This window comes from Triturus cristatus, chromosome 9 (genome assembly GCF_964204655.1).
Source record: "Triturus cristatus chromosome 9, aTriCri1.1, whole genome shotgun sequence".
NCBI classification, from domain to species: Eukaryota; Metazoa; Chordata; class Amphibia; order Caudata; family Salamandridae; genus Triturus; species Triturus cristatus.
This window is the reverse complement of record NC_140592.1, coordinates 144,488,771-144,504,111: the sequence shown is the minus strand read 5'-3', so window position 1 is coordinate 144,504,111 and position 15,341 is coordinate 144,488,771.

Genomic DNA, 15,341 nt, shown 5'->3' with positions numbered 1-15,341 from the left:
GTTGCTGCAAAAATATTTTGTTCACTTAACAGATGTTATTTGAATAAGCCAAAAAGCTTAATCACAAATCTTAATTATTCAAAATAACAGATTTAACTTGTCTTCATCTCTGTCACAAGTTCACCTGCCCTATTATCACTCCCAGAATTCTATTACTTTTCCTGCAGATTTTTTCACCACAGTGATGGCATGCAGAGCTTTTAAAATGTGCAGCCCTCTCATGCGTTATGAAACAGATTTCCATTAGTACTTGTAGGCTAGCCTAAATAGCTAAAGGCGGGTGTACAGTTTATGTACTATTGGGTAAAGTCTTTTCACTTTGATTTCTCCAGCATTGTTGTATTTCTGATTGACACTCATCCTCTGTCTAAATTTTAGGGTGTGTGAATGCAAGTTGTTTGTGGAACAAAGTATTAGGATAGGTTTCTGAATTATCTAATGCAGGGACCACCAACCTTTTCTGTAACGAGAGGTACTCTTGTCAAATGAAAATCACCCTGGGCTGCTAATATCATTAGTGTTGCAATAGTGACCACACCAGACAATCTTTCATTAGTGGCCACCCCATGCAAGATTATCAGGAGGCGATCACCTCAGTGCATCAGGCAGGCTTGACATCAGTAGTGTAAAAAAAGGCTTTATCAACTGGGAATGACTCTAAATTAGTGATACATAACAGTTTAAAATATTATATAACAGAGCATTACATGTGATACATGTATTTGTATAATGCCTATTATGCTCTTTTCCGTGACGTTTTCTAAATTTGGGATTCTAAAATCAACTTTAGAAGTTATGTTAATCTCCTGTATCAAAAGAGAGTCACTAATCAGGGCTTTGCTTGAATGCGCTTTGTACCCAATGAGCTTGATGACATTTGTTTGAGATGTTTCCTGTCTATTTTCTGATTGATTTGTTTCTGTTGTGGCTGTGGAGGATGCGCTCCTGGAGCAATTGTGAAGATTGCTTGGCTTTATCCAAGCTGGTTGCATTTTTGTCAATGGTTTATGGATCCCTATCTTCACTTCCTACTGAGATCGAGCTAAAGAAGTTGAGGGTGTGGGAATGGCTAGAGCAGTAACCTACGTTAATTGGTGACATGGGGGCGTTTGTGACATTGAGAGGTTGGCTAACATCCTCAAAGGATCATCTTCAAAGGAGAATGATGTTAGAGTTACCATATCTATGATGCCTATGTTGTTGTCTGATTGTGCATGGGCCTTTAATTCCTCCATCAGAGTATTTAGTACTGGAGGTAGGGTGCTCAGCTTTTTCACTATCGGGGAGCAGGGGCAGCACATTCATTTCATATCTGATTCAGTCTGAGCTCTAACAATGAGGTTGTTTAAATTGTCCAGTTGTAATGGATACCAGAGTGTTTATAGGGTCTGGATGCCCAGTTAGGTTGAATGATAAGCCAGCACCTTGTCTGTCACTTGCAAGTTACCGTAGCTCTCACTGTAGTTTCCACGAAAAATTTCTGTGTCCCTGACTTGTCTACTTTGTTGTTGTTTTCATTAGTTTCATCCATTGTAATTATATTTGAGCTTATAGTTGGAGGATATAAAGCTGGCAGTGTCTTTTCCTGACCCAAACTCTCCATTGCACTCTCTCGGAGTGTTGTGAATTGTTGAATGTTGGTGGGAGTCTTTTGCACGTTGCATCTAAGAATGTGAGTTCCTTAGATAAAGAAGCCTTGAAATAATTATTTTGTGACACAAAGGTGATGGAGTGATGATAGATGATTTTGAGCAGTCCTGTTTGGACGGGTTTGTTTTATTAATTAGACTTTCCCTTAGTTTATTTAAATGAGGCAGGGAGTAGGTCTGCTGCACATTTGTGTTGATGTTATCAGGAAAACCTCCTACTGAAGGATTCATGACTATGTTGGGCCATACATCTCCTTCCCCTAATGTTCGCATACAGGTGAAGATTCAGTTTGCTCAGCTGACTTGGTGTTGCGCCAGAGCATAGCATCCATATTTGATGAACCTTTGGATTTTGGAATATTTAATGTCTCAGCATATTGGGAGCCTTGATCACCATTGTTAGGTTGTGTGAGCTGTTTTTGATGTTAAAATCAAGAGGGGTGATCATTCACTCAGATCTACCTGAGTGTTCATGGGCCAATAAAGTGACTAGCTTGTGATTGCTTTGTGGATTTTTCAATTTTTTAGCATCTTGGCCATCTGTTCCAGAGTATAAATGCCTTTGTTATGGTTGCTTTGGGTGAACCACTTTTCCCCTCAGGGATATTAGTGGTTCCTGGCTCGGAATTGTGTGTTACTTGAAAAAGTTGAATGCTGTTGAAAGTGACAATGTATTTCTTTAGCCTTATTGGGCTAGAAGTAACATTCTTGATGAGTTTGGCTTGGCCCTGCAGCTTCCGTTTCCTTGCAGCGCTTGACAATACCGCACTTGTTTTACCCAATTTCTTTTCAAGTTCTTACATGGGGAGAGAGCAACAAATAGCAACAAAATGCACGGGGTTTGGTGGGGTGTTTTATGGAATGTTCAAATTGGGACTCCTGGAAGTGTGGTATCCTGGTTGCTGATGATCAGCTGTAATTTGCAGATGGGTCTGTGTAAGGAGCAACCCTTTCCCCCAACCTAACTCCTGAACAGCAGAGAGACTGCCACCAAGAGTTGGAACAGTACTCCTCACTTTTCCTCCTTACCCACATGTGTACCTATGATGTGGACACAGGGGCAACCTCCCTGCTAATAATAAATCTTACAGGTTGTTGGATAAGGTGAGGGCCATCATTAATAGTCAAGTCTCTATAATGCTGCAGTTGGGGATGACAGATCCCTCCAGTAGCCCTCGGTCTAGTCCTGTGGTTCTGGTACCAAAATCTGCCCCACCAGGAAAAACACGTGAACTGTGGTTCTATGTGGACTATAGAGGTCTAAATATTGTAACACAGAAAAAAAGCGGATGAGCTTATTGAAGGTTAGGGACTGCTGAGTACTGAATTACGTTTGATCTTACATCAGGGTACTGGCAGATCGCCCTAACAGAAGGTGCCAAGGAGGGGCCTGCCTTTTCCACTCCAGAGGGCCACTGCCAATTTGTGTGGTGCCCTTTGGACTCAAAAATACCCCTGCCACCTTCCAGAGGTTGGTGAACCAGGTACTTGCTGGTACAGAGGCTTTCCCAGCTGCCTATCTGGATGACATAGCTAACTGCAGTAGCAGTTGGAAGGACCACCTTTTTCACCTCCAGGAAGTGCTTTAGGCTCTGCAACAGGCAGGCCTAACAATCAGGGCCAGGAAGTGTGAAATATGGCAGGGGTCTGTGGTGTACTTGGGACACCTGATGGGCAGGGGTAAGGTGCAGCCCCTCCAGGACACGATAGAGAATAACATGGCCTGGGACCCTCCAAATACAGACTGAGGTCAGAGCATTCTTTGCCCTCACTGGGCACTACAGGAGGCTTGCCAAGGAATAGGGTACCAGTTTGCTCCCTTGACAGAGCTGACTTCTAAGAAGCAGTCCAGAAATGTGATTTGAGCAGAGGCATGTCAAACTGCATTTGACTCCCTGAAACAGGCCCTGTGCTAGGGCCTCCTGGCTTCTCCAGGGAGTTTATCATGCAAACACATACCTCAGAACATGACATGGGCATTTCTATCACAGCTAAATGAAGAGGGCCTGGACCAACCTCTAGCCTTCATCTCCAGGAGGTTACTCCCCAGGGAACAGAGGTGGAGTGCTATAGAAAGGGACGCTTTTGCTGTGGTGTGGGCACTGAAGAAGTTGTGTCCATACCTGTTTGGTACTCACTTCCTGATTTAGACTGACCCCCTCAGATAGCTCAATCAAATGAGGAGTGAGAATCCAAAACTGTTGAGGTGGTCCATATCCCTTCATGGTGTGCAATTCAGGACAGAACACAGATCGAAGCCAGACCGCGCCACTGCTGATGGTCTATCTAGGTACTTCCACCTTAGTCATTAGAACTCCCTAGAGATCGGGTAGATCTCCCTACTTTCAGCTGGGGGTGACACACATTAGACCTGTTATTCTTAGGGTGGTTTCCACCAAACCTTTTGCCTGCTTACCTCATCTTTTTCCTATATCTTTTTGCTGGTCTTAGGACTCTTCAGCACTTTCCTACTGCTAACCATTGCTAAAGTGCATGTGCTTCTGCCCTAAATATGATGACATTGGTGTATACGTGATTGGTGTTTTTAGTTATTTAAAAATAAAAAAAACATTTATTGCTCAATCCAGAACAAATAGCAGTCAATATACATTAAATACATGATTTTAACACACAGGGTACTTGTAGCTTGAAAAATCTCTATCCAAACAAATAAAACAATTTATGGTTGGCATTCCCCTCTATAATAATAGAATCTTCCTGCCAATACACTTATTTCATATGCTCTACCATAGGCCCCCATATCTGAGCTCCTTATTTCTGTCAGTTTAAAGATTTCACTGAATAGAGACTGTACTCCAAATTAAAGATGTTTTAAAACGTAACCCGCCACATCTCAAATGACGGAGCTAGTTGCTGCAGCCACACTGATGCATACATAATCGTGCTACCACCACGGCCATAAATATCAAATATCTATATGGATACCTGGGTTGTCACTGCTGCAGAATACCCCCAACTCCGGTTAACATAACATCCATAGTTATATGTATATCCGTCCCTGTGATCTCAGACAAAAATCTCTCAATCTGCCATCTCAGTTGCAATAAATGAGTACAAGCATAGAATATATGCATAATATCAGCCTCATCCATTGCACATCTAAAGCACTTCCCATCATTACCTCCCCCCATTTCATCATCCTAGCAGGCATATGATACAAGTTGAATAATGACTTATAGTGCTGGGCTTTCAAATTGGCTGATAACAAAATCTTGCCTGCAACATAAATTGATTGTTGAACATACTCCCCCTCTTGACCTAACCTTGCACTCCATTTGCTGATTTGAAATTCAAGATCATCTGGCTGCAGTTCCATAATTAAATTATACAAAACCCCTATTTTACTCCCTTTCTTACAGCCTCAACCAGCGAATTGTAATCACAATATTAGGGTTACTGTGGCACACCTGCAAATATTACATAAATCTCAAAAATGTGGAGATCAGGTTTATAAGCAAAATAGGGTACAGTTTTCCCTTAGCTTCATTCCTACTCAACAAGATCAATTGACAAGGATTTCAAAACATCAATTTGACACCATCCAGTTCAAGTGTGGGACTGTAATTCTTTATTCTTTCTTTTGTTTTCGTCCATGAAGATTATTCATTAATTTTTCATAAAATATTCTCAGCACATTATTGCCAACACGTGTTTCGTCTTTCCAAAGACTTTATCAAGGCTGGAATAATAAACACACCAACATGAATATATGGAACATGTAAAAACAACATACATATGTACAAAAAAACATTAACACATGAACAAACCCCAGATACATGATGAAATGCTAGAAACAATATGAACATGAAATCAAGTTGCCACAATAGACATAAAAAATGGTAACAAGGACATGGATGCTACTACAGAAGAGAAAACCAATGTGTAGATATATAAGTTAACAAGACAAAATAATACTCAGACAAATAGAAAAATATAACTGACCTAGAAGCATTGAGCTTAAAAAGTGATTTTCGTTATTTGTTCGCCAGGAAATGAGATATAATTGAAATAGGTAAATGAACACAAAAGCAATCATATCGACAAATAGTATAGAATAGTACTTGACAAAGAAAAAGAAAAGTAAACAAAATGTCAAGGCCAAATTCACCAAAGAAAGAACACCATTACAAGCACCCAAGAGTAATCAACAGCAAAAGTGATTAAACCTACCCATTAAGATATATGGGAAAATATCCAACGATACTACAAACTTTTAGCCCATAACGATCTATAAGGCTAAGTAAATCAACTGAAGACTGGTTCCTGAATAGCAAGTCTAGAACTGTAAAAGTGAGACATAAAAGTAAAATTAAACACAATCCCTAATCTGGTCACAAAACATGAATAAGAAGTGCCTCAATAAGTGTAACCCAGAGCCTTTGACAAGGAAAAAGAAGAATTTTTACCTAAAGAATAATGAAATAAGGACCCAAAGTATGTGGGAAGACAAATTAAAATCTTCTACTGGATCTGGGAAAACAGTATGGAAACAAGTAAATCCTATAAGGTGGAAAAATGCAAATCCTAATATTATAGGACCGCAAAGAAGGCGATTAATTAACCAAAAATATATATAGCTCACGGGAACTAATATAATAATAGTAGTGGGCCATGGGTAGGTGCCACACTCACCTTACATAGTGAATAAAGCGCCAAAGTTAGATTTCCGGATAATTGTTAAGATTAGTAGGTGCAGAAATAATACGCTGCTACCTGAAATAAAAACAACAAAACGCCACTGTTATGTGGCAACTAATAATATAAGCTAATAGCCATCCGAGATAAAAACAACAGCGAACAAATATCCGTCACATTTTACCACAAATGGGTGGTATCTAAAAATAAATATTCTTAGTCATCCTATATGTAAAAAGTTCGATAAAAAGTAGTCCTGCCCATTGCTATCACCCTAGGCTAAAGTAACAAACATATAGCTAATAGACCCAAATATAGCTTACTAAGCGCCAAAAGAAAAGGCAACACTCACCTATCACTTGTAGGACAGTTCAATTAGTGAAGCGTCAAAGTGCGACTTCCTACGTGTTAAACGATTCCTAGGTGCAAATAAGGTAAAATGCCACCTGGGATAAAGACAAAACACCTCGTTATAACGCTGTAATGTAATGTATAAGAATGAGCCTAAAAGGCCATCGCGGTAAACCCCATAGCAAAAACTTACCAGAAAAACGGGAGAATGAGAGTACAACGCATACGCCAATCCGCGTGTCAGAGTACCAGCAAAGTAAACGAACGGCATAGGGCGCTAGTATTTAAAGCGGCATCTAACATGCTTCAAAAAGGTCACATGAACTTCCTTCTGACCGGAGTGAGAAAAATAAAGAAAGGACATGACCAAGGACCTCAATACTCTGTCTTACTTGGGCGCCATCTTAAGATGTCTAAAGTGAGACGCAAATTAAACTGAAACATTAATATGCTCGTACTCATAAAGATACAAGTGATAAGCGCAACAATAAAACATGATTCAAAAAGGTCACATAAACTTCCTTCTGACCGGAGTGAGAAAAATAGAGAAAGGACATGACCAAGGACCTCAATACTCTGTCTTACTTAAGATGTCTAAAGTGAGACGCAAATTCAACTGAAACATTAATTTGCTCGTACTCATAAAGATACAAGTGATAAGCGCAATAATAAATGAAAAATGAAATACAATAATATTATCACAATACAGATAAAGATAAATATCAGTATTACAGTTTCCATGAGTAAAAGATGTGTAGGAGGAATCAATACAACCATGATTCATGTAAAACTTAAACTACATACCTCCATATACCATATTCATGATGTCAGCACAAGAGGAGTAGGAAACGTCTAAGTTATTAGTAAAAGTGGTGATAGTTATATGGAAGGGATAGTAAAAAGGGATCTGATAAAGAAGTAGCACGCAAATTATGAGTGGTTACAATAATATACGTATGGCCAGAGCTAAGGTATGTTTTCGCTAGAAAGAGATCTTATAAAAATGTGCATTGCCAATTCAGCAGTTATATATACAGACAAATATCTCCTTTTTTTAAGGATTAGAGAAGAACTAAATCGATGGATCATAAAGTTGACACATTACTCTCGTAGAAACACATGTAGTTCCCGATCTGTATTTAGGCCTTTATCTACTGCCCGCAGTTTAATAAGCCACTTGGCTTCAAGTTTCCTTAACATCGATGTTCTATCACCCCCCTAGAGTTTGATTGAACCACTGCAATCCCATTAAACTTTAGTTGCAAGATCTCTGTATTTGAATGCACAGTGTTATAGTGAAACGCCAGGGGGTAGTTATGGTTATGATTTCGGATAGCTCTTATGTGTTCCTGTATTCTTTCTTTAAGTGGCCGTATCGTGCTACCGACATAGATTAAATTACACTGGCATACAATACAATAAATTGTATATTTGGTATTGCAGTTAATAAACTGTTGTATTGTGTGTGTATGTTTAGTATTGTATTGAAATTCCTTTTTCCTATCATCCGCAAACTGACAAATGTTACACATGGTGCACTTATAAAAACCCTTTGGTTTACTGGGCAACCACGTGTTGTCCGTGGTGTTAGAAGGATTGTTGGCTATTGAAGGACTTAAGATGTTTCTTAGTGTCCTGCCCCTCTTGTATATAATACGAGGTTTATTTTGGAGAGCAGGGCCCAGTTGTTGGTCTAATTTTAGAAGTTGCCAATGTTTGTATAGAGTACCAAAAACTTGGCTACTGTGCGAGTTAAATTTCGTGATAAATGCAATGGTGTCCTTGCCTTGTCTTTCTTGTTTTTTGTGACTCCTTCTAAGGAGTTCTGATCTCTTGATTTTGTTGATCTTGGTATGTGCATTGTTCAACAGAGCTGGTTCATAGCCTCTAGCTAATAATCGCTCTTTTAGGTTTACAATTTCCTGTTGAAAATTATCCTCAGTGCTACAATTACGCCTAAGTCTAATCATTTCCCCAAAAGGGATTGCCTGTTTCTGAGAGCCTGGATGCACACTTTCTGCATGTAGCACTGAGTTACACGCTGTATTTTTCCTAAATAGTTTACATTCAAGTTTCCCATTATCAACAAAAAGAGTTTTATCCAAAAAATCAATGCTGGTTCTACTGAAACTGGAGGTAAATTTCAGATTGTATTGGTTTATATTTATGTATTCAATAAAAGCCTCTAAGGTTGTCACACTGCCACCCCAGATCATAAATATGTCATCTATGAATCGACACCAATAAATGATGTGATTTGTAATTTCTGGGGGACCAGATTTTCACATAATGCTGTTCTTCAAAGAAACCCATGTAAAGATTTGCGAAGGAAGGAGAAAATTTAGCACCCATTGCAACTCCTGAGTGTTGTTGGTACCAATTGACATTATGTCTAAAAAAATTGTTGTCAAGTGTGAAACATGTTAAGTTAAGTATCATTTGTGTGTGTTCATACATCGAAGCATCTCGTTTGGAAAGAAAGTATGTGAGAGCTTCCATCCCATTGTCAATAGGGATGCTTGTGTACAATGAACACACATCTAGAGTGACTAGAATATAGTCTTCAATCCAAACAAAATCCTCAAGCTTATTGAGCAGATCCTTAGTGTCTTCGATACAAGACGGGAGGTTGCGTACAATAGGTTGTAATGAGATATCTATAAACTCGGAGATATGTTCAGTGGGTCCTCCTATGCCAGATATGATGGGTCTACCTGGGGGTACTGTTAAGCTTTTATGAATCTTTGGCAGTATATAAATATAAGCTGCCATAGGACTAGGATTATACATGTATTTGACTTCCGAATCCGATAAAAGGCCTGCACTATGCCAAAACTTAAGAATTCTATCAATGTGTGAATTAACCTCAGAAGTAGGATTATTAACAATTCTAGTGTATGCAGTAAAATCTGCCAGTTGACGATCGATTTCAGCTATGTAATTTACACTATCCATGAGGACAATGTTACCTCCTTTGTCTGCTTCCTTTATTATTAGACTATCGTAATTGGAGAGTTTTAGTAGAGCTTGTCTTTCTGCAAAGGTGAGGTTATCCACATGTTTAATAGAACTGTTTTTAAGTTTATCCTCTAGCTTGTATAAGTCATTAGTGACAGCTTTATAAAAACAGTCAATGAGGTTGTCAGATTGTTGAACCAGTAAAAAAGTAGACTTCATACGTAACCCACTATCTGTTGTTAAATCCATTTCCATATCCAGGTCCTGCATTATTTCAACTACACTGGGTGGATGTTCTAAACTATCATCCAAAGATAATAACATTTGCACATCTTGCAAGTCTTTGATAGTCTGTCCAGTCTTATTGACAGTGTATAAAGGTACCGTACATACTTGTTTGCTTGCATCAAAATATTTTTTTAATTTCAATCTGCGAACAAATTTGTACAAATCAGTATGTATTTCAGTGAAGTCTGGTTTTGACATGGGGCAAAAACTAAGGCCTCTCTTCAGAACAGACACCTCTATATCAGTAAGTACATTATGTGACAGATTGACAATGGAAACATCCATAGAAGAATTAGCTCCTTTGTAAATTGAGATACCATTATCTTTTTCCAATGCATTACCTTGCACATTATTCATTTCCTTTGTTCGCGCGATACTGATCTTGTGACCCTTTTGTTTAGATCCGTGTCTGTTCTTTCTGCCCCCCCTTCCAGTTCTTTTACTCCCATATCTCTCCTGTTGAATCCTGATTTCGTGCCCTTTCGGTACCTTTCTAGTTCTAATAAAAAAGGTGAACCAGAGACAACATTCTCATTCGTCCCTGATGATGACTGAATTTCACTGGTTACTTCACTTATATCACTAACTCCACTTGACAAATCTGAATCACTCACAGCTAATACCGGATCATTTTTTCTATTCTCCTTCAGACCCACAATACCTGATCTGGGTTTAGCATCATCAAACTTCTTGGCAAAAGTGAAAACTCTGCCGTTCTTATAGTCGTTTTCATCTCTTTTAAGTTTCCTAATCTTCTTATCCTTAATATAGTTTTGGTGTGAGCTTAGTACTTCCTTTAATATTTTGAAAAAAATGTCTGTAGCCTCTGCTAAGTTGAGTTGTTTGATTGCATCCTCTATTTCTACAATTTCACTGAGTAATTTGGCCCTTTTACGTTCTGCATGACGTATGAGTATGTCCATCATGCCAAAGGAGGACCCTAGTATCAGGTTCTCCCATTCTGCTAAAAGATCAGGGTCAAGATCTTCAAACGTCGGGAAGATGATAACCCTAAGTCCCCTCGGAATTCGCTTGATATCAATATACTTTTTCAAGGTGGTTAGATCCCACCATCTTGAAAGTTCTAATTTCTGCAACCTTTCTAATTTTACAAAAAGTTGTTTGAGTCCTTTGGGTTTGTCCTCTGTATTTGTCGATTGTTTGTTATCAGTCCTTTTGTTGGAAAAGATGTCATTAAAAATCTTATCCCTGTCATCTTCAAAGTTAGCCATAGTAGTCTCAAACTTGGTTAATATATCTTCTGATAGGTCTCCCTAATCAGATCGTGCACGCAAAGGAACTGAAGTGCAAGGATTCACCCAAAAGGTTAGAGAAAAGCACAGGTGGTGGCGTTCCACAAGGGAAATATCCGCACCTTCAGTTTACTGTTAAATTATTATTCATTTAAAGCGTGAAAAGAATACAACAACGGGTGCCCCACCCTAAGAGAGCCTACCACCAAACGGCTCTTATAGCACGGGAGACAGAAATTTTCCGAGCAACAACTTATAATCACAATATTAGGGTTACTGTGGCACACCTGCAAATATTACATAAATCTCAACCAGCGAATTGGTCTTCATACATTTCCTCTTCTGATATTTCCATAGGTAATCTCATATTTGAAGATATTTAAAACAAGCATTGGCATAGCCAATAGGTCTCGCCTTTGGGACCTTATAAGTGTTTAGCCATGCAACAGTTAATGTTGTTGCAGTAAGGATATTGTGCTGCATAACTAAATACTTATAAGGTCCCAAAGGCGAGACCTATTGGCTATGCCAATGCTTGTTATTACAATAGGAGCAAGCACCAAGTTACCTAATTGACTGAGTCCTGTTTTGATGATTGGTGCTTGGGTTTGGACATGTGTTAGCTTCAGTGGCTGGACTGACAGCATTGGGCTAAATGATACTATTGAATAATATGGCGACAGTAACGTCATTTGGAAAAGAGGATTTTTTGGAGTACAAGTCTTGGGGTTGCTGAGAATCTGCGAGAGAGCATAGCCGTAACTTCTTTCAATTGGGAGCAAGGGTTATTGTTGAGGTTCACTTTCTTCAAAGTTCCACATGCCACCTCAGCCTGAGTGATAATTTTGGGTTTTGTGTGTGTACCATGGTGAGTGTGGAACAGGCAGTTAACAAAAGTTGCGTTAGATAGGCAGCACATAAGTTATTGCTCCTGTTGGTGGGCCCTACAGGTATCCTGAATGAACATGCCGCTTGTGCTGATGCATGCTCATCATCTTGACCCTAAATGTTATGGTGGGTTACTGGGTATGTGTACAGTTTAGTACTTAGCAATTACTTGGCCTCTACGAGATTTATGCAGACTACAGCCATCAGTTTGTGATTCATCCAGGAGAGGTTCTACACGGGTATGTGATCCCCGAATTGCATTTGGTGTGTATATTCAGTTTGGAAGGCGTGGGATATTTGCTCATAGTTGTTAGAGTTATGTCTTGCAGCCTGTCGACGTAACCTGTGAATGTGGAGGGCGAGAAGACATTGAGCTGTTTTGTGCCCTGAATTGCAGTGGGCGTTCAGATGTTGAGGCCATGATGTAATCTGTGTTGATAATTGTTTGTGCGACTTAAGTTGGGCTCATATGGACTAGAGTTTGTATTCCGTAGCTAGACCAAAGCAGAATATTATTGCGTTGGTCCAACAAGATCTTCTAGGCTATGAAGTACAATTCCTGCTGCTGTGATTAGTTTAATAGTTGCATAGTTACTTAAAACCACTGCAATAAAATACACCATAAAACACAAGATACCATTTCTGTGGTAGCTGCCACTATCTTTCTAAAGATGGATTACTCCTTGATGAGACGGCACATTTTGAAACAAGCATTTAAACTTATTTAAAAATGATATGCCACTGATGATAAAATCGGTAAAGTTCAACTATCACAAATATGTTCCACAGCATTGAGTTGAAAAAGTGAGTAGTCAGCCATAAAACAGCCCCTCAAAAGCTGCAAGACAGCCAGAATAGCAAAGTGCAATGCCATAAAAATGAGTTACTCCTTAATGATATCACATACTTTAAAACAAACATTAAAACATATGTAAATGATATTCCGCTGAAGATGATCAGAAAACGTCAACTGCCACAAATATTTTCTGCAGCAGTAAATTAAAAAAGTGAACAGTCTGCTACAAGACAGCCCATCATAAAGTGGCAGACAGATTAAGGCTATAAATTAAGCACTGGGGCCACGTAAAGCTTAACTTCGACTTCCTGTTTCACCCCTGTGTGCTGGGACAAAGTGAATTTTATGTGAGATATGCAGCGTCTCCCAAGTGCTGACAGACAGTGTGAAAGACAAGCATTTGCAATGCAATAGGTCTCGCATTTACGCGAGTTTGACCTATTGACATTTCAAATAATAATGCCTTTTTTTGTTTTTGTTTTTAAAACATAAATAAAAGGCATTGTCATTTACAATGCCAATAGCTGAAACTCGCGTATATGCGAGATCTATTGCATTGCAAATGTTTGTTAATTAGATGGGCCTCTGCCACACTCCCCCCACCCCCTCTGCGTCTCTCTCCATAGATTGGAACTGAATTTGACCGTGGCTGCAACCCCAGCCCACCTGTCTATTGATCTGCTGGCTGCTATATGGGAGAGCTGCATCAGGTAGGCAAAAAAATCCGAAATTTGTTAATGTTTTAGGAGTCTACAAGGGCTCGTACAATGTCCTTAAAGAGAACTTATATTAATTTGTGAAGTGACATTTCTGCTCACTTAGTGATCATTATCGTCAAAATGGCTTGGGCTCCTGCTGGGTCGGAAGGGGAGGGAGGCTGCCAGAGCACAGAATATTCCTGCTGTGTCCTCAAGTAGCACTTCCCAGGGGGTCGTCATTAGCGCAGCCTCCCGAACTCCTGCAGCCTCTTGTTCCCATGACTTGTTCCTCTGCTTGTCCTCCATGAAAACACCTTTGCCCAACACACTGCAGGCGGAGTATTCCTACTGGACTCTGCGTGAGTGGGTGAGGGGCAGAGAGGTTTTAGTGCTGCTGCAGCTGGGGTCTGGGTCTGCATGGGTATCTGATTAACACTTACAGCATGCTGTCTGCCATCGCGCTTAATATTTTGCTCGAGCAATATGGACTGTCTGTGGCCATAAATTAAATAAACACGCGCAGATGTCTTCGCGCTATTTTACATGTGTTCGCCGCATAGCGCTCTCACGTGTCCTTCAAAACAGTAGCTCCTTCGAGGAGCTCCGTGCTAGTGAACACCCTATGTATAGCCACAACATATGAGTAAGAATGCGCACTTTTAATACATTATTATTATCCCAAAGTATTTTAAAAGTCCATTCATCTACGTGCGTTTCGAGGTGGCATCAAATTTACAGGTCCGAGGCTTAGCCCAGGTACCAGAGGATGGATGATTTGTTTTTTTTTGCTGGTGGTTATGGGTGGGGAATTGGAAGTGCTGCCGAGGGTTCAATGCGCGTGGTTTGGGGGTGGGATTTAGGGGGTTTGGGTGCGAATTTACACAAGTGGGTGATGGGTGGAAGTGCGCACGGGAATGGGAAGGGGTGCGGGAGGGCTGGGTGAAGCTGGTGATGGGAGACTGTTTCTTTGACTGCTGGAGCGCGCTTTGGAGGTGGCGGATTGCTAGGGGGGGATCAGGGCACAGTGTTGTTAGAGCAGGCATATGGTGGGCAATGTAGGGGTCCCATGGGGAGGCGTCGGGCATTGTGGGCAAGGCTGTTGACTTTGGGGCTGTGGGATGGCGTGCAGATTTCGGTGTTGATCACATCCGGTGATTCTGGGCAGATGGTTTAGTGTCCTGGGAATAGTACGGAAGGGAAGTTAGCCGGGTGTGACGTGGCGGGCAAGTCTGGAAGATACACACACGCACTGATTGGGAGTGGAGGGAGATGGGGGAGCGCCAGTAGGAGAGGTGGGGGGCACTGGTTTGAGCAGGGAGAAATGCAGAGGAGCCGGGAGGTAGTTTGCGCAGGTGGTTGGGGAGTGGACGGTCACCTTCAGGAAAGGGGGGGGGCTCTAGGGGCACGAGGCAGTGGGGATACGCGGGGAAGACAGTGAGCACATTAATCAACTCGTCACAGGGGGCACTTGTGATTTGATAGTATTTGTATACACCAAGGCACCACCATAGGGACGCCGGCGGTTGGGGGTGGGGGCTACGCGGTTACACCTTCAGGTCAGTCACGGTGCATTGAGAGCTGTGCAATGGGCAGGGGCCTCCACGCTCGGGCAGTGGCGGAGGCGCAGATGAAGCGCTTTCAGCTGGCCGCTGTTGTATTTCCCAGGGGATGGTGTGCTGCCACGGTTCAATTGGGCTCCGTAGTGTTTGTTGCCCCAGGCGGTGTTTTGCAGCATCTGGGGGACCGTGGTGCCCATGGCTGAGGTCAGGCACGCAACACCCATTGGACTCACAGGGCTTCAGCC